Here is a 23345-nt window from a genome sequence, read left to right as displayed (position 1 = left end):
CAAATTTTTTTCAGCCATTACTTGCAATTTATTTCTAAAATCATTAAAGAATTAAAGAACCGGTGAAAACAATTGCCATTTTTAATGAAAAACGGGAAAGATATTGGCAAATTTGTCTAAAAGCAACTACATTAAAAAAGTAACTCGAAAGCTGTAGCATCCTACAAGGCCCACCAATATTTGCCACAATATTCCAAACGTTAGCAAAATGTCCTTGTAATAAGGTGAGGTGAGGCTCTAACACCCAACAACAATTCCTATTCAATTTATCAACACCCACTTTATCAGATTATCTAACCGTTTTTATGGCAAATACGAAAGTAATACTAATATCGAGAAAAGATAATATAATGTAACTTTTTTTTCCTTTATTTCGCTAAACATATTAAATTCCATCCATCCAAACCTCTCAATTTCACATAGCATTTTTCTAGGCAAAGAATACCCTCGTTTTGTTTTGTCCACTTCATATTATTGCGGTGTTGAAAGTTCCTTTCCGTATTGTTTTCATTTTCTACCCTTTTCCTGGGCGAATTCTTTCTATGTTTCATAAACGTTTCAGCCATCCTGTTTGTGGTATGATAATGGAAAATGTTTTATGTAATATTGGGAAAGACACGGTTATGGAAACCTATTTTGATAAGTTGTTACGTATGAAGTATGTATGGGTATAGTATAATAACTTTTCGAAGGAGCTCTGTTAAGACAGCTACAGAATAAATTTTAAGGAAATGCCGGACTGCTAACAGGGTATCCCAAATTAGGGACGGAATTTAAAACTGAAGCGTAACATAGTGATTTTGACAGCATTCCGATCAAATTGTTTTTTTGTGAAATGTTACGGTGGCTTACCATGATCTGATAACAACGACTTGTTTTCACTGAGAGAGTTTTGATGGTTGCCATAAAACTTATGTTAGGCACAGAACGTCAACCAAGCCTTCAAGCCATGACTGTGGATTCCTATCAACTGGCTCCATCTTTCCCCATGATTTTCAGAGAATGCCTCCTCTACTATTCTACGCCATGTAGTTTTAGGGCATCTAATTCGTCAGCCGACTTAGGATAGTGGTTTCCATTGCACAGCATAACTCGCGATGCAGTTGCTACCTTTTCTTAATAGTTGACCTGTCCACCTATCCTCCGCAACTTCTTTGTTCTCGCCACTGGCAAAGTTCTTCATTATTTATTTCCTCAGGCCAGAGTACCTCGATAACCTGACTCAGATATAAAATGCTGAAAGTTTGGAACTTCAGGTAACAGTGACAGTTACTTTGTATATATATACATAGTAGCACAGAGGAAACATTAAGGGAAAACAATCTGAATTACATGTTTGTGTTAAGATAGTTACATTTACAGATTTTGAACAAAATCAAGTTGATAACTGACAAAAATTTCGGGTTGTTTCCTACTTCTAGGTCATTCAGCCAAACATCTGGTATTTAAAATTCAACTAGGTGGATTAACCTATCTTGTGCAAGTCCTGGATATTGTCCCCAAATATATATGAGGGTATCATTACTCTCTTCACAGAATCTACAGCTGAGTTTTCCCACCACGATTATAAGGGTCTTTTCGGTGAGGTTTGAACATTCCTGTGAACGCTTGGTTTCGTATACCCCATAAATAGCCAGGACTTTTCATTCCTGCTAAGTTCTTCCAGTGTGGTTCGCTCAACCGTTTCTCCTCTTGCCTTAGTGCAATATCCGTGAACGCCTTCTCGGGTACAAAAGGATTCTGTCCCTTTGATGGCCAATTCATACGCTGCTCCTTAGCCTCCCGACCCATAATGGCATGAAACACAGACTATCCGGACCATATAGTTCGGACATTCAAGCATATACAACTTATTGAGACATTCCCACATCAGCTTAGATTTCACCTGTGAGGACCTAAGCGCCTTTATAGCCGCCCGCCTATCGATTAGAATCACAACATTCTGCCTCCTATAGTTCCTCGGGGGGTTAAATTTAGCACACCTATTTCCATACCGTTTCTGTATGAAATATACTAGTGTATCTACCTTTTGCAACCGCTCTCTCTGCTGCGAGGAATATTTCAGTGCACCAGATAATCAGCCATTTAAGCCATAGTTCACTGCCGCGCTTTCGTGGTTCACGCTGTTGCTTTATTATGATTTAAATTTGTTGTCGAAATGAAACTTCATCTTCATGGTATCATCCTTGGTATCAATAATTCGGGAGAACATTTAGAAAGATAGTCAACTTCCCTTTGATTTAGAACATCTCTCTGCTGAAATATGAAGATGAAGAGGAGTTAATCCCAAAAGTACCTGCAGACATGGCGTTAGGCCAATGGCGCATACTCAAATCACTCTTTGAAGTTTGCATAACTAGCTGACTGCTGTGCTGCCGAGATTACCGCCTTATAAGTAACAATTGGTCTTACTATCGTAGTATATATTCCACGTAGTTACTTCGGGGCGCACCACCAACGCCTCCTTGTTATAGTTCTGCAAATCATCCAAGTCCTTGATGTTTTGCAATATATCTTGCAGAGTAGTTTTTGTTCTAGTGTAATTCCCTCGGTTAACTGCTTTAACCTTGAAAGGCCATTGGACTGTATGACGCAATCTAATGGCCTTTCAAATGATCAAGCTTGCACTAGTGGATAGTACTATGGTGGTCTGAAGTGGATTGATTCGCAGCCAGTGGTGCCCTCATATTTGCCCTTACAGATTAATACGATATAGTTAGCTTAACCCTAGAACTGCATTCCAGTATTTGCTAGCCCTTTTAGGAAATACTCTACCCTATATTAGCGGTAATAGTACCCTTACCTGTAGATAACCATAGCCAATATTCATGACAGCAAAATAAGTGTTTGTTGGTACTTCTACTTACCTGTTCTCTAACACCTTGCCTATACAGAAGGGCAGCGTGTTCCCAACTCTGTATGAAGACGGTTGTTGTCGAAAACACCTTCGACTTCCAAAAACGCCCATAGAGCTTCCTCTTTGATTTCTATTGCATCGCGTAATCCAGTTTCAGTCGATCATCCTGCCCGGTAAATGTTAGATCATTAGTTGTAATATAGCAGTCCAAGGCCTTCTTCTCTGTTGTCTCAGTACAAATGATATCAAATGAATTGATCTGAAATATAAGGGGTGGAAGGGTCATTTTTGTGTGCTTACGGTATAAAGACCCTTTCAATACCCTCCATGCACATGGTGAGTATTTCAAAGCTACGCTGCTCTGTTTCGTCATTTTGTTATTTTCCTTTTTCCTAATTCTACTTGTATTTTGATGCCTAGCATAACTTTATTGTCCTCTAGGAACTAGGAAACTAGGAAATAAGTTATGCGATGTTTTGGTGACAAATGTTGCAATGATTCAAACTATTGGCTTTTCATAAAATTTCTGAATTACCCGGATACTTCTTACTTGCAGGCTATAAATCTACCCCTGGAACACAAAGGATTCTTGAGCCACCACTATTCGAATATTACTCTTTAGAATTGCCCCTGCGATTACCGCAGATGCAGCTTTTCCTGTGGCTCGGTGGACCTGCTCGTCCAGAAGTCATATTGCTTTTCAAATGACAGACGGGATATTTCACAACCAGTTGCAAGACCATAATCCTCTCCAAGACCTTGCAAATGGCCGGGAGAAGAGACATATTGCCCTGAGCGACCGACGATTATTTTTCCAGTGGCTTCAGGAGCTCAACAACCCGAAAGCAGGAAAATATCCCTCTCATAGACAACACTCATACAGACACTCGACACGAGATGCTCCGGCAAATAGCTTTTCACATCTAGCCAGTCATCCCAACCTAGCCAGGTAACTTCCGGAATCTGAGCCGCGCCATGCTCTCCTGCTCGGATCTCAGAAAATAAAATTTACCCACAGACACTATCATGCCATGACAGCAAAGGCTCTCCGTTTACCTAAATGCTATCAATAACACGGCTTTCACTCCCTTTCCATATTTGGTATTCCCTTCGACAAACGTTATTGCTATGCTCGCAGACAAATCGTCTACAGCCTTCTTCCTTAGACTGCCTCAGCAGCTCCTTGCAAGACGAAACTAGGACGTAAACCGTAAATCCCGGCGATATAAATCCACCTTATATCCTGAGCCTAAGCGAAGTAAAATAGTGTGACTCTGGAGAGAAGTCTAACTCTTACGGCACTGCACTTTTATACTCACGAAGACAAGTGTAAGCAAAGACGAATCCAGGGCCAGACTGTTACTGAGGACTACCACAAAATGCGGTCTCTTGAACTGGAAGGCGATATCTAACAGAATCCTGTCTGCCAGATTCAGGTCCAGGTTGTGGAGCATCACAACTTTACAGGCTATGCAACAACTGGTATTTTCGATATAGAGAAGAAACAATTTTTCCATTAGCCACCAAAAAGGCTTACTAAAGGTAATACCGTGATTTGTGGTCTGAATACCTTGTTGAGTTCCGGTAATATTTTCGTCGGGCTTATAATGGGGTGTCATAGTTTTCGAAATCGCAACAACAAGTATGAGAGGTTCAGCGTACTCCGCGATAAAACTAATTCCAATATTGTTGCAATTAGCTACCAGATTTCGATACCGTATTTCGCACGAAAGAGTGGAGGGTTAGTCGTAAGACATTCGATATTTCTGTAAGGGACATTAAAAGCAGCACTGCATCACGATTCTAAATCGCATAACACCCTGTCAAATTGAACTTCTTGTGGATGATATGATAAGCCAGCGTAACATGCGTAATCTGAGGTCTCCCATTGTGGAAGGGAATGATTGTTGAAAGGCTGAAGAAGGGCCCCCATAAACAAACAAACAACACAAAAAAGGCAAACAATAACAATAAACCAGGGGACCCCATACCGCACACAAACTGGTCCATCAGTGGAAGCACATCCCTAGAACACTGATAACCAGGTGGTGATATCCAAGAAGGGAGAAGTCGGGGTGTCACGCAGTGGGACCTAGCTCAACAAGGAACGATCACACTAGCGTCCTTGATTAAAAGACCTCTACCAGCAAAGATACGCCTGAGAGCATAGTAAACGTCAGGAAGGAAATGGGATTCAGTGGTGTAGGCAATAAATAAGGCTCATTGGAAGTCCCAGGATAGGCCAGCGGAATCGAAGAAAAAAAACACAAATCCGAACCCAAGATAGGAGAAATCTCCGGGGGTGAAGGGTAGAAGCAGGAGACCAGCGTGAGCTATGCTAAGAAAGGAATTCCATTGGTCGTATCACTTAAATAATTTCCGGAGAGAATATTACCCCTTAAGCAGGAAATCATTGAAGACCTTATCGTTAGGCAAATCTGTAAGAGATGAAGTGTCAAGCGTATGGCATCCGCTTTCGGTCGACTATTCGTAAAACTTTCAAGCCCTGTTTGATACCAAATACCTTGCAATCTTCGTAGATTTTAAAAGGCATTTGATTACCTAAGTCATCTGTATTGTCAAAACTTTGTGAGTAAAGCTGTCATGAATTGGCTCGGAAGAAGAGTTACTTTCATGGTAGGAAAGCATTAGCCTAAGGTGTCAGTGAGTATGTGTGAATTAATGTGAAGCACGGGTGCCTGCAGGGATCTATCGTATGCCCTCTAATATGGAACCTGATCATAGATGAACTATTGAGTGAGTTTAGTTCGGTGGTTATAAGTTGCTTTCGTGGAGGATTTCCTCATCCTTGTTAAGGGAAACAGCCGGCTTTAGCAGTGGGAAATTGGGTATATACATATCATTAACGCATTGAACCGTACGTTGAACAGTAAGATGAAGTGTGAACGGGGTCTAAGCACGAGGATTCTTTTTTGCATGGACTACCTATGGATTACCTCTGTTGTGTGATTTTGCGGTGACGGTGCTGGACGAAAAACTGCTCTTCATCTATCAGCGATTAGTGTTGTTAGCGTGCCTTCTTGTGTGTTGCCCGGTTTCGACCGATGCCATGTAAGTATTGTTTAGTGTTCCTTCTCTTGATGTGGAGCTAAATCAGTGTTCTATGGCCTAGAGGGTCAGAAGGGGCGTACTTTTATTGCAAACCGGCTTAACTAGTGGTGATCTGATTGTGGAGTTAGGATCGCTTCATGGAAAAACTTTTTAGATGAGAGTGTAACATCTAAGCGCAGTTAAGATCGAACGAAAGTGAAAAAGGTTGAAAACCATGCCTTAACAACAATGATACGCTTCGTTACCTGGATGCATTCGCCTCCTGGTAGGTGATTACTTGACGCTGCTTGATCTGCAGTATGATGGGTGAATGGTCATAGTGGCTGTGGTGGACAGGTTGTGATGTCTTATGTACTACGTTGTACGGAGAATGTACTACGAGAAAGGTTTCGTAGTGGTTCTCCGCACTGAACTGATTCCAGCCAAGTAGTTGGGGATTGCCGTCCCCACATACTCTAGAAGAATGATCAGACCCGAGCCTGTAATGAGATTGATCTGAAGTGGCTTTTGCTACGAAGCCTCACCAGAGGTTAACTAGCATGAGAGCATATACTCCAGAATAATTCGTTGAAGATGTGGTCTGGGCCCGGTTATTAGCCGTTGGCCCCTTTGTGGGAGTTTTGTGGCAGTTGTGGTTCTGTCCATATCCCGGGCAGAGGGCTCAAGCATGGAGTTGTGCTGTACAACTCGGGCACCATTGCCAATAGTTACGGAACATGTGTTAGATATGCCTTGCATCCATTAGTATAAATGCTGAGCCTGCACTCAGTATAAATCAATACCACGGTGCTAATCACGGCAGTGGTTTAATTGTGGTTTTCAAAGCAATCCGTACTCGAAGAGGGCCATGGGTTTATACCTACGTGGAAGGTACTCAGTCTGGGCCTTCTTCCCTTTCAGTTTAAAATTCTCAGTCCCCACCTAACAGGGGAATCACCATCTCCGTGGCTTAATAGCCAACGCTATTCAATAGGCTTATCTACTCTTTGAGACAGCCAGGTGTTACACAGCCATTCAGATAACAGTGGCTTGTCTCTCTTCCATTCTTAAATTGGTTTGGGACCGTCTTTGGTGAAGTGAGGGCAGAAAAGGCGATGATGATTCTGTTAAATAGCTTTTTTGATTGGTGAGGTACTGCTATCAACCCTCATAAGCAAGTTAAGCTCATCTCATTATATAATTGTGTTGTCATTTTGAAGCGTAAGTATATGTAAGACATGTTATTTTTTTTTTTTTCAATAAACAAAGACGATTGGACGCTTTAAGGTATGAAGACCGCACTCTAATAAATAATCACTCATACAAAATTCCTTGGTATAATTTTTTGAAACAAATACCTATCTTTCAGTCTACAGGATGATGACTTTTTGAAATTTGTTATCATCACAAGCTCACAATTTTGCTACTTAAATTTAATTTACTTAAATTTGAAAGCCAAAAGTTCTTAACAACATTACCTCTCAGCGTGTCCAGCTCATCCTTTTTGAATTTCGCTGTACATAACTAAGGCGCAGCAAAGAACAAACTTCATTAAGTCCTCCCAGCAACTTACCACGAGTGCCGCCCACATCTTCCTTCTTAAGTAGATTCATGAACACGAAACAAGCCAATCTCTTATTTAAATAAAGCAAACATTTCGCCGGAAATACTTTCTATCATCGAATAAGAAAGGCAGTCATCATTGACTGCTACCTTCAATAGCATATTAATTAAAAGATGAGAAGGATATTCCTCCTCGGGCTACTCTAGGAAACATTCTCAGTGAAAATACTTTGGATTTCGCCACTTCCCCCTCCTTTTAGTTTCGAAGGGAGGGAGAGTCCTAATTAGCATAGTAATCTGTCTTTCATTGCTTTTTCAATACTTTCCTAGCTAAGTTTGTTTTTTCTTTAATTTTAATGTCGCGTCCAAGCACTCCATCACAAAGACAGTGCTTGCAAAGTTCCAGAAAAGTATGCGGCGAAATCTGAAGGGTGGTCAAACTCAACTCCTCCAGTTCTTACAATTGGCTGACGTCATCAGGACAATAAGGACGCTTGAACATTCCGAGGCTGTATTTGTCTTGAATTTTAATTGGATGTCATCAAAACACATTCAGATCCAGATTTTCTTAAAAATTCTTGAAGTTAAATTTAGCAAGGCTTAGAGTTGTTTTTTTTTTAACTGTTCACCACAGTTTTGCTTATCCTTAAACTTTTTTTAACTTTCGACCTTTATAAATTTTACTGTGGATTGTGCTGGGCTATGTAAGCAACGAATGTTTCTTCGAGAGGTACGCAATGTACATTTTCCTTCCGTTTGAAGGCATTCTATTGACCTTTGTTCCAATTATCTTCCACGGAAACGGAAAAAACCAACCTTCAAATGAATTTCCTTGAAAATGTTTGTTTAATATGATAACGTTCCAGGAAGCTTAAAACATAATAGGCCCCTCCTAAAACTTTGTTAACAACTTGTGAGAAAAATCAAAGGACTCTCCAGATGTTCCGTTCCCTTGGAAAGTATTTTTATTTAGACGTAGATCTAAGTAGAAATTATACCTCCATTATTTGTAAACACGCTCGCGAAATGTTTTTCTGGCTCCTGGCTGGTCCCATCTGCAGGTTAGGATTCCTCGGTGAAAGTATCGCAGTCGGGTTGAGTTTGCAACTTCCTCTACTATAGCGGAAGGAAAAGAACATTTCTCATTTGCAACATTTGTTGTTGGTCCTGATATTCTCGGAACTCGTCCTAAATAAAAATTTCCCTAAGCTGAACTTTTGGCGGGACGCATAAATACATAGGACAACCGTTGCCTTTGTTTGAATTTCAATTTAAAGGCAAGAATAGAGAAAATTGTAAATGAAGGGCCATGATGACAGATGAAAGGCGCTAACTACTAAAATTTTGCTGGCAAGGGTGAAACATGATTAGAACTGAAGTTTTCGTACTTTTCATTTTCGAGATTTGAAAATAGATTATCGACATTTCGGAAGTTGAAAAAAATCCTACAATGGGAGATGTCCAAAATGGTTATTCAAGAAGGTATGTAATATGAAATGTCACACAAGGGATCATCATCCCCATCAACTGCGCAACAACTAGCATCCGATCTAAGCTTACCTTACTAAGGAACGCCAGATACGTTTTGCGCCCATGTCCACTAATTCGATATGCCTAAAAGTTGCATGATGTGCTAGCCTACGCCATCACTTCATCTCAGGCAGGGCCCGCCGCGTCTTTGTCTGCCATAAATGTTGCCCTTTAAAACTTTCGGGGTCGAATCATACTCAGCCATACGTATTAAGTGACCCGATCACCACAGTTTTTAGAGCCGAATTTTATCCACATCGCTCATCAATTTCATTGTTATATAAACTACAAAATCATCCATCCTCTGGTATATATATATATGGTTGGCCTTCATCCCTTGGTGGGGTATAACGTACCAACCACATCTCCGCGCCATCATTCCCGGTTATTTGAAATGTCCTTCAGCTCACCCACGACTTCCTGAGTCACTTGTACTCGTCCTCTACTGTTCTACGCCTAATGCCCTTGGGGCATACCCACTCGTCCACCATCTAGGGAGAGTGGATTCCAATGCATGGCATAGTCCGCTATGCAATTGTCGTTCTCCTTAATGTGTGACCTATCCACTGCCACTTCTGCTTCCTATCACATCGCATACGAAGGCCAAGTGTGTGCATCGACTCAGTTGTGCGTTTGAAATAGCGTCAGACCAGCGTGATCCAATGAAATGACGCAGACAGGTATTGAAAGCTTGCAGCTCTTGAGCAACAATGGAGTTCACTTTCCATGTGCTGCTCCCATATAGCAACACAGAGAGCGCATTACCATATAAGAGTCTCAACTTGATGTTGATGTTGAGAAAACTTCATTTCAAGATTTCAGACAAGGCAGGGAAAGCAGATCTACCGCTTCTAATACGTTGCTCAACATACAGTTCCGTACCACTGTCGGGAGAAACCACGTTTCCTAGATGTATAAATTGATCGACGCTTTCGATGCTCTGGCCATTATTACAGATTGGAAGAGTGCGGTGACACATCGGACTGATAACCTTGGCTTTGTTGGTGTTTATCTTGGGTCCAACTCTACTTGCTCCTCCTTCTAAATCCAGAGTTATTTGGCCAAGTTCCATGACCTGGTGGGAGAGTAAACAGATGCCATAAGCATAGTCGAGTAGTCGAGGTGTTTGAAGAATATTGAATTCCTGCACGTCCTCCGGATAAGGCAGCATGAAAAATGTCACCGATATCAAATAATATCGGCGACAAGATACAACTCTGCTGGACTTCGCTTTGAGTATCAAAATCCTCCGAGATTTTACCTTGGTTCAGCACGTTACCTTTTGCGCAATCATATGTCGTATTATTATTATTGTCTGGAATGCCCCTCCTACGTAAAGCACTGCAGATACACGTTCACGCTATCGAAAGCTTTCTCGAAATCGATAAAACGTAGGTTCAACAGAGATCTGTATTCGGCGCGCTGTTCCAAAATGATGTAATAGTGCTAATATGGTGAATATAAGAGGATCCAGAGCAATCCTGATTGCTCTCTGTTGATCGAGTTTTAAAGATATCCTATCATACATTCCAGGATTATATGATATTATCTTTGCGGCGGCTGTCTCTCCCAAAACGGATCTCCTTTTTGGGATCTTGACGATCATCCTCTTCTTCCTCTCTCTGGGAAAGGTCTCGCATTTCTAAATTTGTGGAAGTCTGTAAGCAGTAGATCAGACCGATCGTTCATGTCCTTCACAGCGCCGTCGAAATATTTGCGACCACATGCAAACTCTTTGGTGATGCGGTATACATTCCTGAAATCATTGCGATCTGCAACATCTTCCGCTTCTCTGCCCGGAGCAATAACAAATTCTCTCATGTCATACACGTTCACTACGCTGAAGTTCTCAGGATTTCGATCGATATCGGAGTTCGAATAGCACGACACGCCCGCCATCGCGCGCAAGGGTCAGTAGAGCCATCAACCCCTTCCATTCATCAATCTACTGCCACAATTCCGCAGTCGGCCAGATGGTATGACGCCCTTTCGGAACGTGGCCGGTGTAGTACTCGAGAAAAGGGCACTTTTAACGATGGCTCAATGCTCATCGATGTTCTTATTCGGGTTACCCAGTATACATGCCGTTCGATGAACAAGATAGCTCTGCCACTGTCCAGTGACAGCTAGGCCATACTGAACTTATAGGGGCTGAAGCTCCCAAACCCGGCGAAAAGTGGCAGACGCAGCACGCAAGCGACCGTAAGCGACCATCAAATGGTGATCCCTTTCGAGGCCGAAGTCGCGGGTCTGTTGGTATGCAAATCCAGAAAACAACTCCTAAATCCACTGCTGATCGCGGAGTGGGCGATTTGATTGCTCCTACGCGTTGGTCAGTTGAAACCAAACTAATCTTATGGTGGGCCCTGTGCTCGAACAATGTGAAACCAATGACGAGGCAGCGAAAGTTGCAGAAACCCATGAACCGTGCTTCCGTTATCGAGAAGCATGCGCTAATTTCAAAAACCAATCATAAACCTTTTTCGAGCCGTGAAGGCAACGTCTACCCGACAGCTGCCCTTGTCAAAGAGCGTGTGTACATTCCAGAAACCAGAAACCATTTTCCATAGCCAAAGATAGTTTCATGAGCACAGTCCCTATCGGACTCGTTGTTATTAATTTTCGGAACCAATAAAGTATCAAAATTTTGCAAGTTACTAGCCTACAAATTTCAATACCTCTAGTTGCCTCTTGCAACAAGCAAGGAAGGCTTTGAGTGTATTCTTGAGCCCCAAATCACAGGGCACACGCACGTACATCTCTGGTAGGAGGATTCTGTTCTCGAAAGCAGCTAAGAGTTCTCAATTTTGCTTGCGAGGAACTCAAACTGGAACAGGGCTCTCTGGTAACAGTGGGGTGTGGATTTCATCGACGTAGTTGCTCTCAGTTGTAATTTCCGGCGCTAGATAGGAGAAATTAATTTCATGCTGACGCTGCCACTATGTGAGTACATATCTAGCCTTCATTAAGGTTTTCAATTGATCTTCTATCGCCAAAGGAGTCGTTAGTCGCCTGGGAAGCTCAACTTTGTCGCATTTAACGTTGTCCAATCCGTTTTCCTAGGATTCCGTCTTTGTATTACAGGCTGTTCGCCTGCAATGGTCAGACTAAATTCTAAGTAACGGTGGTCTGAGAGTGAGACTTCATCTAGCACCCGCCAATTTCTAATCAACTCTAACAACTGTGAAGTGCAGATTGTTAGGTCAATTATTTCACTTCTTCTTGGGCCCATGAACGTAGTGGCGCACCCTAGGTTCGCGGTCATCAGACCAGCTGAAGTCATAAAGCCAAACAGTTTCTCTCGTCTGAAATTGCATTTGCTAGTGCCCCAACAAATATGCTGAGCGTTCGCATCACAACCTATTAAAAGTCCAATGCCGCTTGATTCTGCATACACAACCAGTTCCCTTAGTTCTTGCGTCGGCGGAGGATACAAAGTAAGTAAGCAGAGGCAACTATGACATTTCTCCCCTGTTATTGTAAGTTGACCGCAAGAGGGTCCTCGGAACGGAATTGTCTCAGCATGGATGTCTCTAACATCAGAACGCAGTCCATTGATCTCAAGGATATTTCTTCGAAGAAGAACCTAGTCCCCTTGATTGATCCAATACCCCAGACTCTGTTAGAATGAACCAATGGCTCTTGAACCAGAAATATTTATGAACCGTCCTGCAACTTTTCCAGCCTTCCTTCCTGTAGATAGGAAGAAACTTTGGCATGCTGCAGATTGATTTGACTAACTCTTACGTTTGTAGCCATAAGAAGAGTTTAATATGAAAACCGCCGCTAACTGAAAAGTCTGCTGCATTCAGTGTGGATCTCACCGTGGTTACCAGCTTGTCCTCACTTTCCGCCGAAAGTTCCGCTATTTTTAGTCCGATTTCTCTGGATATCGCCAAACGCAGTGGTGTAGCAACGTTCATGTCCTCATTCTCAAGAAACCTCCCCTTCTTTTACAGTTTCTTCCGTTGTCGTCGGCTAGGAGCCTTCCCAGGTTCATTATATCCGGACTGCATGGATCTGTTTTCACATACCAATGTTAGACCAGTTGCGACCACATTACCAGCTTCCCTTTCTCCCGTTTTTCCGGGTACAGGTGGAAGACAAGTTTCTGACAAGTAATCCTATAGTCCCTTCTCCTTTGCGGCTAAAGTTTCCTTCTGCCGGACCTTCCTCTCCTGTATTTTAGAAAAGTTAGGTAACAGAATCACCGACAGGCCGGCTGTAGTCACATTTCGAGTTTCTCTCATTAAGGGAGTTACTGTACTACCCTTTCTGGATGGCCGCGCCGTAGACACCGGGTGTAGGTTTCCCACTGAAGTGAAGAACCTGGGGAACATGATTTAGGGGAGGATTCTAAAATCCGTGCTTCGGCCACGACTTGATTTCTCAAAGTCACGGGTAGACTCGAAGTCTGTGACTTCTTACCACTTGGAAAGTTACAATCCTTTGTCTCCATTTTCATGTATTTTTGGATACCCTTAGTGTAGTAGCAAACTACCACAAGCTGCCCCACGACAAGATGGTGTCCGAGGGGGGTAACTGACTAGGGTTATCCTGATCAATGTGCGATACCAGATAAAAATAGCAGTACCCTTTCAATACCTTTGAACATCAACAACGGTCTAAGACAAAGCAATGCCCTATCATGCAGCCTTTTAACTTGGTCACGGAAGAAATAATCCGCATTGCAGATGTTAACGCGAGTGGCACCTTCCTCTTTAAGTCCTCCCAACTACTGATCAATGCTGACGATATCGACATGGAAAGATCAGCCCGAAATATACAATTTACGTTCATCCACACTGAGCAGGCGACACGAGAACTTTGGCTACTTGGTGGCAACGTCAGCACCAACAACGAAAGAACCAACAACATCACATCCCACTATGAACGATAGCATGACTGCCTGCTTGCAGGTCAATTTCGACTCAATAGGTTGCAATAGGCGGGTCACTTAATCCGTATGGGTAAGGATGATCCGGCCCGGAAAATCTATAAAGCCAATGATGATGCGATAGTAAAAGAAGACGTGGGAGACCCTGCCTCAGATGGAGCGATGGCGTAAGCCAGGACGCAACTTTTAGGGATATCGATTTAGTCGACCTTGGCGCAAAACCGCGATGTCTGGAGTTCCTTACTATGGCATGCCTAGACTGGATACGAGTTATTACGCATTGATGATGATGATAATGATACCTAACGTCAGGTTACCAAAGTAAAACTACAAGCTCCTCGCCGTCGAAGTGATGCGAACCATTTGCTATACGCGTCTCTTATCTTTACAAAACATTTGGGAATAGTACTTCACGATAGTCTAACGAAGCGCATGAGACAATGAGGGTAGTTTTAGCGAAGCGAACACATTGCTACACACATACAAGATTTCTGTTTCTAACTATGAAAACAAGGACTTTTAACAGCGATTAGGTTCTTACCTCTGTTTGCATATAAATGTCAACCTTAACCATCCCCATACGCTTCCAACTAAGCATCGAATCCCTGTTTTGCTGTGGCTACGCACTTCAATGGTTAAAGTAGGATTATATTCCTGAAATCACTAAAACTGATTATACTAGTAAATTCCTTAAATTCTTAAAGTGCTGCCTTCATAGACCGTACAAATTTAAGTTGAAACATGTATCCTTATTTATCATGCAATTGCCGTCTCCTTCATAATGTTGGAATATTGCCTCTAGAAATTTACTTTCCACACTTTGCCTATGTACAGCTAACCGTTCAGCTCCCATGTGTCTAATTCAGAATTCATAAGACATTTTCGTATGTTTACTCCGGCGAAATTCCCTGCAACATGCCCAGCTCCGCACAGCTCTATGTATGTGAACTCCCTTACATAATTATATAGGAACCAGCCGACATGCTTTAAGTATAACAACTTTCGAATCCTCGTACAATGGAGCACCGCGCACTGTGGCGTTGCTGAGCGAAACAACTGCTTCCGCAACATATCCTTTGCATGAATCCTCCGGAATTCTCTCTCGTTCATCTTTAAACTTTGGTTAAGTTCGGGAAAAAACTGTGCTGGTAGTTAAAGCAATGCCGCTCATCGTTTTTGCATGCTGGTATCATGATTGGTATGCGAAAATTTAAATTGCCCGACTTCATGGTGGAGCGGAAGAAATATGCGAGTCCTAATATGCACACGTATGTGTTACGGTACCAGCAGATGGCGCTCTTGTACACAGGGATTTCAGGGATTTTCTAGTGTCAACTCTACCCACTGGTCGCATGGTACCCTATTTGCTGTCTGGAGAGTGTTCAAGAAAAACCCAATGGAAGGTAGTTCGCAAAAAGACAACTGATAAGAAATAGCTGCTGTAGTTGGTCTGGTTTTGTCAGATACTATAGTGTATATGCACTTGGTCCTGTATAATTGGAAAAGCGTTCTCAGTAGAGAAGCGTGATTGCATGGAGGACATGCATGCATGCTTAACTAAAGCAGTGAACGTGACATGTTCCATCGAACGCAAGATGCCATCGGGAACACTATGGGTGAAATTTCAAGCGGGGCTTAGCTCTAAAACTCCTTGGAAGATAATCCTTTAAATTACAAAATGAAGGAAGCAATGAGTACATTGAACCTTGGAGAATGAACCCTCGGACGCATCTCCCCGATTCCGAAGAAACATCAATCCAAATACTCGCATATTAAAACTCCACTGGAAACCAGTCTCATCCTTAATGCTGATATTCTGTAGCTATTAATTCCAACCTCCCCATCTGCCGCTCTCTTCATTCTCCATTCATCCTCCTAAATGAGAAGCAAGTGTACAAAAAATACTCATCTAACATTTCGTGAGATACGATCCTTCTCATCCCCAAAACGGAAGCATGGAAGGATTATAATTAAGAGCACGTCCTTCTTTCGCCTGTTGTATCTCATCCGTCTGCCGTTCCCCAGTGAAATTTCGATACATATCTGTAAGGGTGGCAGACAAAAGGCACTGAAGGCAACCAAGATTGATGGATGGATGCGAATCCCGTTTCCACTTTAAGGATTTTGAATTGATTAATTCGCTTTGATTATATGGCGTATTTATGGATTTGGCGCCGAAAAGGAATGAGTGAGCAGGTTTCGTCTTTTTTCGTCTCCTTTAGCAAATCTGATTGAAGCTGATCGAAGGTAAAAACATATCCGTTCTGTGGAAGAGAGATTGACAGGACAAAACACTATTTTACCTATTTTTAGTGAAAATTGGAAAGAAATGGTTTGAGAGCGGACGATTGAATGGAGCTTTTTGAGCATTTCGAAACGAGAAAGTGATGAATTGTATTACGCTGTGAATTGGAAAGATATTTACACCCTGAATTTTTCCCGAATGAGTGATGTTGAAAGGAGAGTAAATGTGAAAAGATGTTAACGATTTTGAGTTTTTCTCTTTTCAGAGAAAAATTCTTTTGAAAAGGTCTGCAGTTAGCCCTTTCAGTGGATAAGGGTCTGCCTTTGAGTGTAAAATGATAACAGAGGTCGGTGAGAACAGAATCACTTCATAGTAGTCCTCTGGGGTGAGGTATGACCAAAAACTTCAATGTATCCTCAAAATATCTCAGTTCCTACAAAGGCAGTGGAAAGCTTTGTTTCGTAATAGAAATGCCAACGACGAACCAAAGCCTTTTCTTTTTTCTCGAAAAGTTTGATCCCCTTTTGGGAAGAGTTCACTACATACAATGGCCTTTGATTGACGCGTCGAGTTATGATACCAGGGGAAGCTTTTTCTAAGATCCAGATGGTACCTTCTTCAAACCAGTAGTTGAATTGAAACTGAAACAAGCAGTCGGGATATTGCAATTAGTAAAAGTAAAATTAAATTTAAAATCGCCCCAGAAATCATATAAGAGCAGTTTCATTGGTAAGCAGCAAAGGCGACAACAAGAAAGTGGATGAAAATCGCAGGCTTATTTGTAGGTTCAATGTGCCTCCCACACAAATTTTGGCAAACTATAGTTCCAATTATAAACGTTTTTCAAGCACATGACATGTCCACAATCACATATCACGTAAATCTGAATATTAAACACTGATCTACGTAGTTTAGTTGAGACAGATTGTAGTGAACTTATATAATCTTTGAAGATGATCAAAATGAACATCAGCGTTGCCTGTGGCCAACCACAAAGGCAGAGTTACCCCGAAAATGGAAAAAATAGAGAAATTTGACTATGCAGATCCGCGAACAACTCAGTGGTGCTCTACTGAAATATCCTTCAACACTCGTTTGTAAGTCCCTGAGGTAATCCTTTTAGATACTCCAGTCTCTCACGCGATTACACCAGAATCAGGAATAACAGTTTGAGAAAATCCGCAAGAAATTTCGAGAAAGGCATGAATCAAAATTAGGAAAATAAAGGAAAATGAAAAAAAGACCAGCTCGACCGTGGAGCCGAAAAACTTTTGATTCATGTGCCGCGATAAAGGAGAGAAGATCCACAATAGCACTACCTATAGGGTTTCTCATTTCTCTTCCTAACTTTACGTGGCCCTCGCACTTAAGAGACGTCAATGGCCAGAAAATCTAGAGGAAAAGGAAGAGTAAAAATTGATGCAGTCAGTACAGATAGTAAAGCAATTTTGCTTGGTGGCAGTGTTATTCTCCTTCCTACCTTTTGGTTTTCGAAAAACTCTAGGATGGAGGAGGTCAGCACTGCGCTATAGGCGGTCTTAAAAGATGGTGCAACTGGTGTCCGCATTCCAACAACTTTTCCATCACTTACCGCACACAGAAAATCTGATCTGTTGCTGATTTGCGTGGAGTGAAGCCTCTTTGGCATGGGCGCATGATGCTCTGGGCGTATGGAGCTATCGAACCCGGCAAGAGCGGAGAATATCTTATAGATGGTATACAGCAACGTGATACCACTACAATCGCTGCACTGCGTGATATCTCCCTTTTTATGTATGGGGCAGATAATGCCACGTTGCTAGTCGTCAGGCATTGGTCTGCTGTCCCAGCATAAGTTGATGAACCGCCTCGACAGGGTGAGCATCGAGGTGTGTAAGGTTTCATCCTGATGATTTGTTGGTAAAACTTGAATGCCTGGTGCGGCTGCTCCCTGCACTTTTCGAGTTCACAGACCTATTGGTTTTCCCAGGCTTCCTTTTTCCGTCTGTTAGGTCGATTCTCTGCTAGCTTACATTCATCGTCGAATCAGCCATTCCGAATTTTCTTGCGACGAGGACCAAGTATGTTTGCGGCCGTATCAATGGTAACGTTCTCCAGGTGGTGTTGCTATTTGGGCTGCGAGCACCATACCAACGAGATAGTTATTCAAGTCTATATTGGCCCACCTTAATTTTCTGACATTCATCAAGGGTGGGAGGTGGCGGGGTTCGATTAACACGTGGTCAATTTGGTTAAAAACGGTCCTGTCTGGAGTCTACTCTGTAGGGGCGTGAACGTTTATGAGGCATATATTTCTAAATTTGCTTCGGAAGGGCAGAGCGTACAACCATTCGCTTATATTTTCAAAGCCGATAATAGAAGGTTTCGTTTTTTGGCTGACTAAGAAATCTACTCCGAGCACATGATTTACTGGATCGCATTTCCTGCAATGTTGTCACATCAGCGCTATATTGGGGCAGGGTATCGACTAGTTGCTTGGCAGCTCCTGCTCTGTACAAGGAGCGCACGTCCCATGCGAAAACACGCAAATTGTTCCGTTTACATTGCCAGGTTCGTCATTGTGTTACCAATCCACTCCGAGGCTCCTACCGCAACTTATGGCTTCTTCAATTATTACGGCCACCAAATGGTAGGGAAGGGATCCGAAAGAAGGAGCCCCATTAAGATCTGAATCAGGAGAGACATCGACAGATAATGCGATCAAATCATAACATTCACCTTGGTTCTGGCAATATTTGCGAAAAGTCACGCGACAATCCCTTTTAAAGTTTTAAGTAAAACAAAACCTTACTGAAACCGGTTTACTGCCTACCTGTCTGGCTGTCTGTAAGTTCGTTTGTACGTATGTCTATGTTTCCCAGACATTTTTCTCAAAAGGGTCACTTCTATTGGTATGAAGTTTAGTAGGAAGGTATGTTTTGTATATTTCTTATATAACAATATTTGAGCCGACATTTTTTTAATTAGACCTATTTTGTATGCACATATTATGTCAGAATATCGCCTTCCGGGTGCTACTGACATTCAAGGTCTTAGAATTTGCACTGAACCGATAACATTGAACTATTATAACTTTGTCAGTAATAGTGTGATTTCCACTAAACTTGATGGGATCATGCTCAACGTTATAGCCTATATAATATTTCATAATTGTATGATGAACTCAAGGGATGTTTTGCAGTTAATTACTAAAAATTATAGTAATATACAAATGTAGAATTATTAACTTTATTTTAATAGATATCGTATAGCGGCAGCTTCGCGATTTTTTTTTCAGATTTTTCCATTCGGTAGGTTCTGGGAATGGGTCCGTGAAAGAAATGTGCTCTCCCAACTTGTACATTAAATGTCAAAGTTGAGACCAGTTTTGAAAAGTACTAATCAAAACCTTTCATTTGATATACCACATGACTAGATATGGTGAAAAAAATTACAAGGCCCTTTTGTATGCATCGAGATTCTCCCTTAAATTCCAGTACGCATAAGCATTCCAAGTTCCCACCTTTCCACCAAATTTGGTGTCGATCGGTGTATGCTTCTGAGAAATATGCGTGTGACAGACAGACAGACAGGGGGAGGTCTGAAGAATGGGGCAGCCGAGAAACGAACCACCAGTTTGGATTTCAAAAGAAAAGGTCTACGACCGATACTGTTAACCTGGTGGCTAACATAGGCAAAGCCGCTCTCGAAGGGGACAAATGGTGTGCAGTGACAGCATGAAGAAAGCCGTCCATTCCGCTAAATGGATCTGAATACTAGAGGCCGTAATTAAATTGGGAGGGCGAGTTTTTAATTGATAGGTTTCTGTGCTGCAAATCAGATGAAGGAGCAAGGTTCGCTTTTGCGTATAATTATGTATAATGGAGTCCTGGCGTTAGTTAGATTGTTGCACGCCTTTACGACATTAAGTTCTCGCTGGCCACCAGTAGAACTTATCACTAAACAAAGGAAAAGTATGCCAATGAAAAACAACTACATTCCCAGGCTGCGCTCAAGCAATTGGGGGTAATGATCGACCAGAAGCTGAATTTCAAATTAAATGGGGAAGGGGCAGCAACTTGGGCGTGGAGTGAAACTATCGTCGAGTGGCAGGAGTGGTAGAACAAGTTAAAGAAAGGCCGATGGACACACAGTGTCATATGGGATACTCGGAGATGGATCGAACGACTCCACGGCGGAACAGGTTTCGACCTAACGAAAGTTTTGAGCAGACAAGGAGATCATCGAGCACACTTTCATCGTTTTGAGCATGACGAGTCGCCATATTGTCCAAAGGGTCCGGACATTGCAGAGGGCAAAGGACACATTATTTCAATTCCCGAGGTTCACAGTTAAAAGAGCCGCATTAGAAGCTAAAACTGAGGAGCACTTCACTCCGAAAAACATGACGAGTCATACGTTGAAATCGCAGGGGAAGCTTAGACAGGAGGAAGTCAGCCAGAAAAAAAAAACGAGTGAGGAGGACGGGTGCGAACACGAATACAAGATATATTATGATACAGCCCCGCGACATAATACTATATGGGAGATTCGCGGGGATAAAAAACCTTTCACATCAGAAGCATCCAGCTGGTTTCCTGAAATGTTTTTTTCTTCAGGTTCTAGTGCATTCCCAAAGTAGCAGATACATGACACGCGAAATCGCGTTAATGGTATGAGAGAAACTAAAATGTTAAAATGTTCCCCACATTCCTCAGCCTGGGTAGCGGAGAGGCGTTCGAACAAGTATAGACAAGCCACTTCAGTAGACCTACACGGTGAACTTTTCCCCTCTTCTTTAGATTTTGGGATAGCTCAGCACTCGTTGTCACCCCGAATTGTCACTCGGTCCCTCTCATATTTTTCAAAATTGCACCTTCGTTTTCAGAAAATCTGACAGCAAGAAAAGAACCTGAAAAACACAATTTGTGATAACTCATCTTCCTACTTTCTTTTCGAAAACTAGGTACCGCTTAGCTTCCGCTAATGAATGCATCCTTAAATTTAAATTGCAATGAGCGTCTTAAAACTATTGAAGTTATTTCGCTTGAACTTCCTTTTCTTTGTTTCTAGAATCCTGGTTATCTATCCTGACTTATTGTTTCGAGATTTGGTTTCTAGAAACGCATGCATAATTGATCTCCGTTAAATATAGTTTTCGAAAATATGACAACACTACTTTGAAATGCATTAGTATCTATACAGATATTTTATCTAGGACAATTGGAAACAAAAATAGATTCTATCGGCAAAAGAAAAACAAACAACCTGCCTGAGATTGCTTAAAATTTAGGGCAGTTGGTGGCCAATATTTACCAGTAAAATCAAAAAGTGTCCTCACCTATTAATACCCTCCTATCGGAGTTGTTATTGTTACAGTTTCAACAAAAGCCTTCAAACTTGTTTCCTTCTTTTCACTTTTTCTTTGCAAGACATTCCCTTGTTGTGTTTTGTCAAGTTCCTTTCATTTCTTCCGTATGGCATTGAGCTTAATCATTTTTTCTTTGTCCTATTCTTCTACACTGATTACTTTCACTTCCGGAATTCTATCCTTTTATTTTCGAAAATTGCAAAAGCGCCTGTGAAACATGCATGAAGACTTGAAAGGAATAAAGGAGGCGAGGGCGGCTGAATCGTTTCTCGTGCAGCAACCCCGCATTCGTCCGCACATTCAATGGTTTTTCTTTACATTTAAACGACACAAATAAAAATAAGAAAAATAAAAGGAACGAATTGTTAAAGATCAAGGTTAGTCGACACAATGTTGCAAAAAGACGGGAAGGCACAATACAGGGCGAAAATAAAGTAAATGAATAGGTTTTCAGCGTAAAACAATGAAAATCACTTTTGAAAGGAATGGAAAGCGCCTGCTTTAAGGCGTTTGGGGGTGTATGTAGCATTAGGGCAAGTCGGAAAACTCAGAAGGGAAAACTTCTGGAAGAAAATCCAATTTAATCAAACAAAACACAAACCAGCGCGAATGTTCTCTAAATCGATAATGGGTTTATGGTTGTTTTGTGGTGGTCTGGTGCCAAGGGAGGTTCTTTGTGGGAGAAATAATTTTTCACAGGGATTAAGGAAGGAGGAGAGACAACGGAGAATGCTTTTGTGGTGTCAAAGATGCTTCTGCTTATTGCAATTTAATCAATCAATCAAGATAAGATCTTCATTGATATAAGTGTAAGGCTATTTCATAGTTCAACATAAGTGGGGAGAAGCTGAAAAATTATCCCCATGAAGTGTCGTGTGAAGTGGTTCTAGTTTTCTTACGGGTATAGATACACATATACGTTGTCTTGACATTCGTGTCTATGCGTATAGATGATATTACTTGGCTAGAAACAGTTCTTTCATAGAACATATTTTAATAAAACTGTCCTGGATATTTGGTATTCAGTGACAGTTTTGCAAAGAGTTTGCCGGTCTCCGCACGCTCGGAGGGCTCTCAAGCTTGACGCCTTCTGCAAAGCAACAAAATCAGTTAGGAGGGACCATATCATTTTCTCCAGCTTGAAACCCTGCTACAACCCATATATCGAACCCAGTTGTTGGCCTGCAATTGTGATTCAAAGAGTCAAGCGGAGATTGACTGATTTGCAAGTCAAGATTATCCTGGGGTTATTGAGGGGGCGCTTACGGCCTTCCCTAGTTTGGGCACCCGCTTTGAGGGGTTAGTACCAGTAGCTTTCCAGCATCACAGCAATATAGTTTGCACTAATGTGTGCCTTCGTCGAACACATGCCTAACTTTATCATAGCAGCTGCACGTACCAAGGAATCATCAGATTGGACTTGATTTTTCCCATAACATACAGATGAACCCCATTCTTAAATATATCGTCGAGGAGTTCCTGTGAGGTTATGATGGGGATTGGCCAGGCGAGCTTCCAGATCTTCCTCCACTACCGCAGTCTATAAATAGTTGTCACAGAGAAAAAGTCAGAAGGAATCAGACTCAGAAAGCTTCAACCAATTCCGATTCGTCATGGGACAGTCTAATCGTTCCGTATTTTTTTACACTGGTTCTGAAAACCGCCAAAGCTCTAACCCGGTTATTACTTCTTTGCGGCTTTATAGTACGTAGACCGGTTGATATCTGAAGCGGTTTCGCATTACAGATTTCAACTAAGTGTAATTCAATTGACCGACTAATATGTAATATTGCTACTACCAATCGACAGTTTGCTGACGCAAAAGCAAAACATGCAGGCGATAAAGCAGCTG

General features: G+C 41.9%; 1 protein-coding gene and 1 long non-coding RNA gene across 4 annotated transcripts in view; one reads left to right on the top strand and one right to left on the bottom strand.

The window, feature by feature from the left end:
* The window catches only part of LOC119646653 (chondroitin sulfate N-acetylgalactosaminyltransferase 1), a 345789-nt gene that overhangs the window by 141001 nt on the left and 181443 nt on the right, over positions 1-23345 (top strand). The window lies entirely within an intron of this gene.
* Positions 385-21947, bottom strand: LOC119646656. 2 transcript variants are annotated; one of them, XR_005248757.1, is made up of 5 exons: positions 21464-21947; positions 21093-21239; positions 20898-21034; positions 2868-3116; positions 385-567 (listed from the first exon to the last, which is right to left on the bottom strand). It is a non-coding gene; the product is annotated as an uncharacterized LOC119646656 (long non-coding RNA). The 2 variants fall into 2 exon arrangements; XR_005248758.1 differs by having other exon boundaries at positions 2868-3023.

The sequence above is a fragment of the Hermetia illucens genome, chromosome 1 (genome assembly GCF_905115235.1).
Source record: "Hermetia illucens chromosome 1, iHerIll2.2.curated.20191125, whole genome shotgun sequence".
Classification (NCBI taxonomy): domain Eukaryota; kingdom Metazoa; phylum Arthropoda; class Insecta; order Diptera; family Stratiomyidae; genus Hermetia; species Hermetia illucens.
This window is presented reverse-complemented; position numbering and strand designations above follow the sequence as displayed.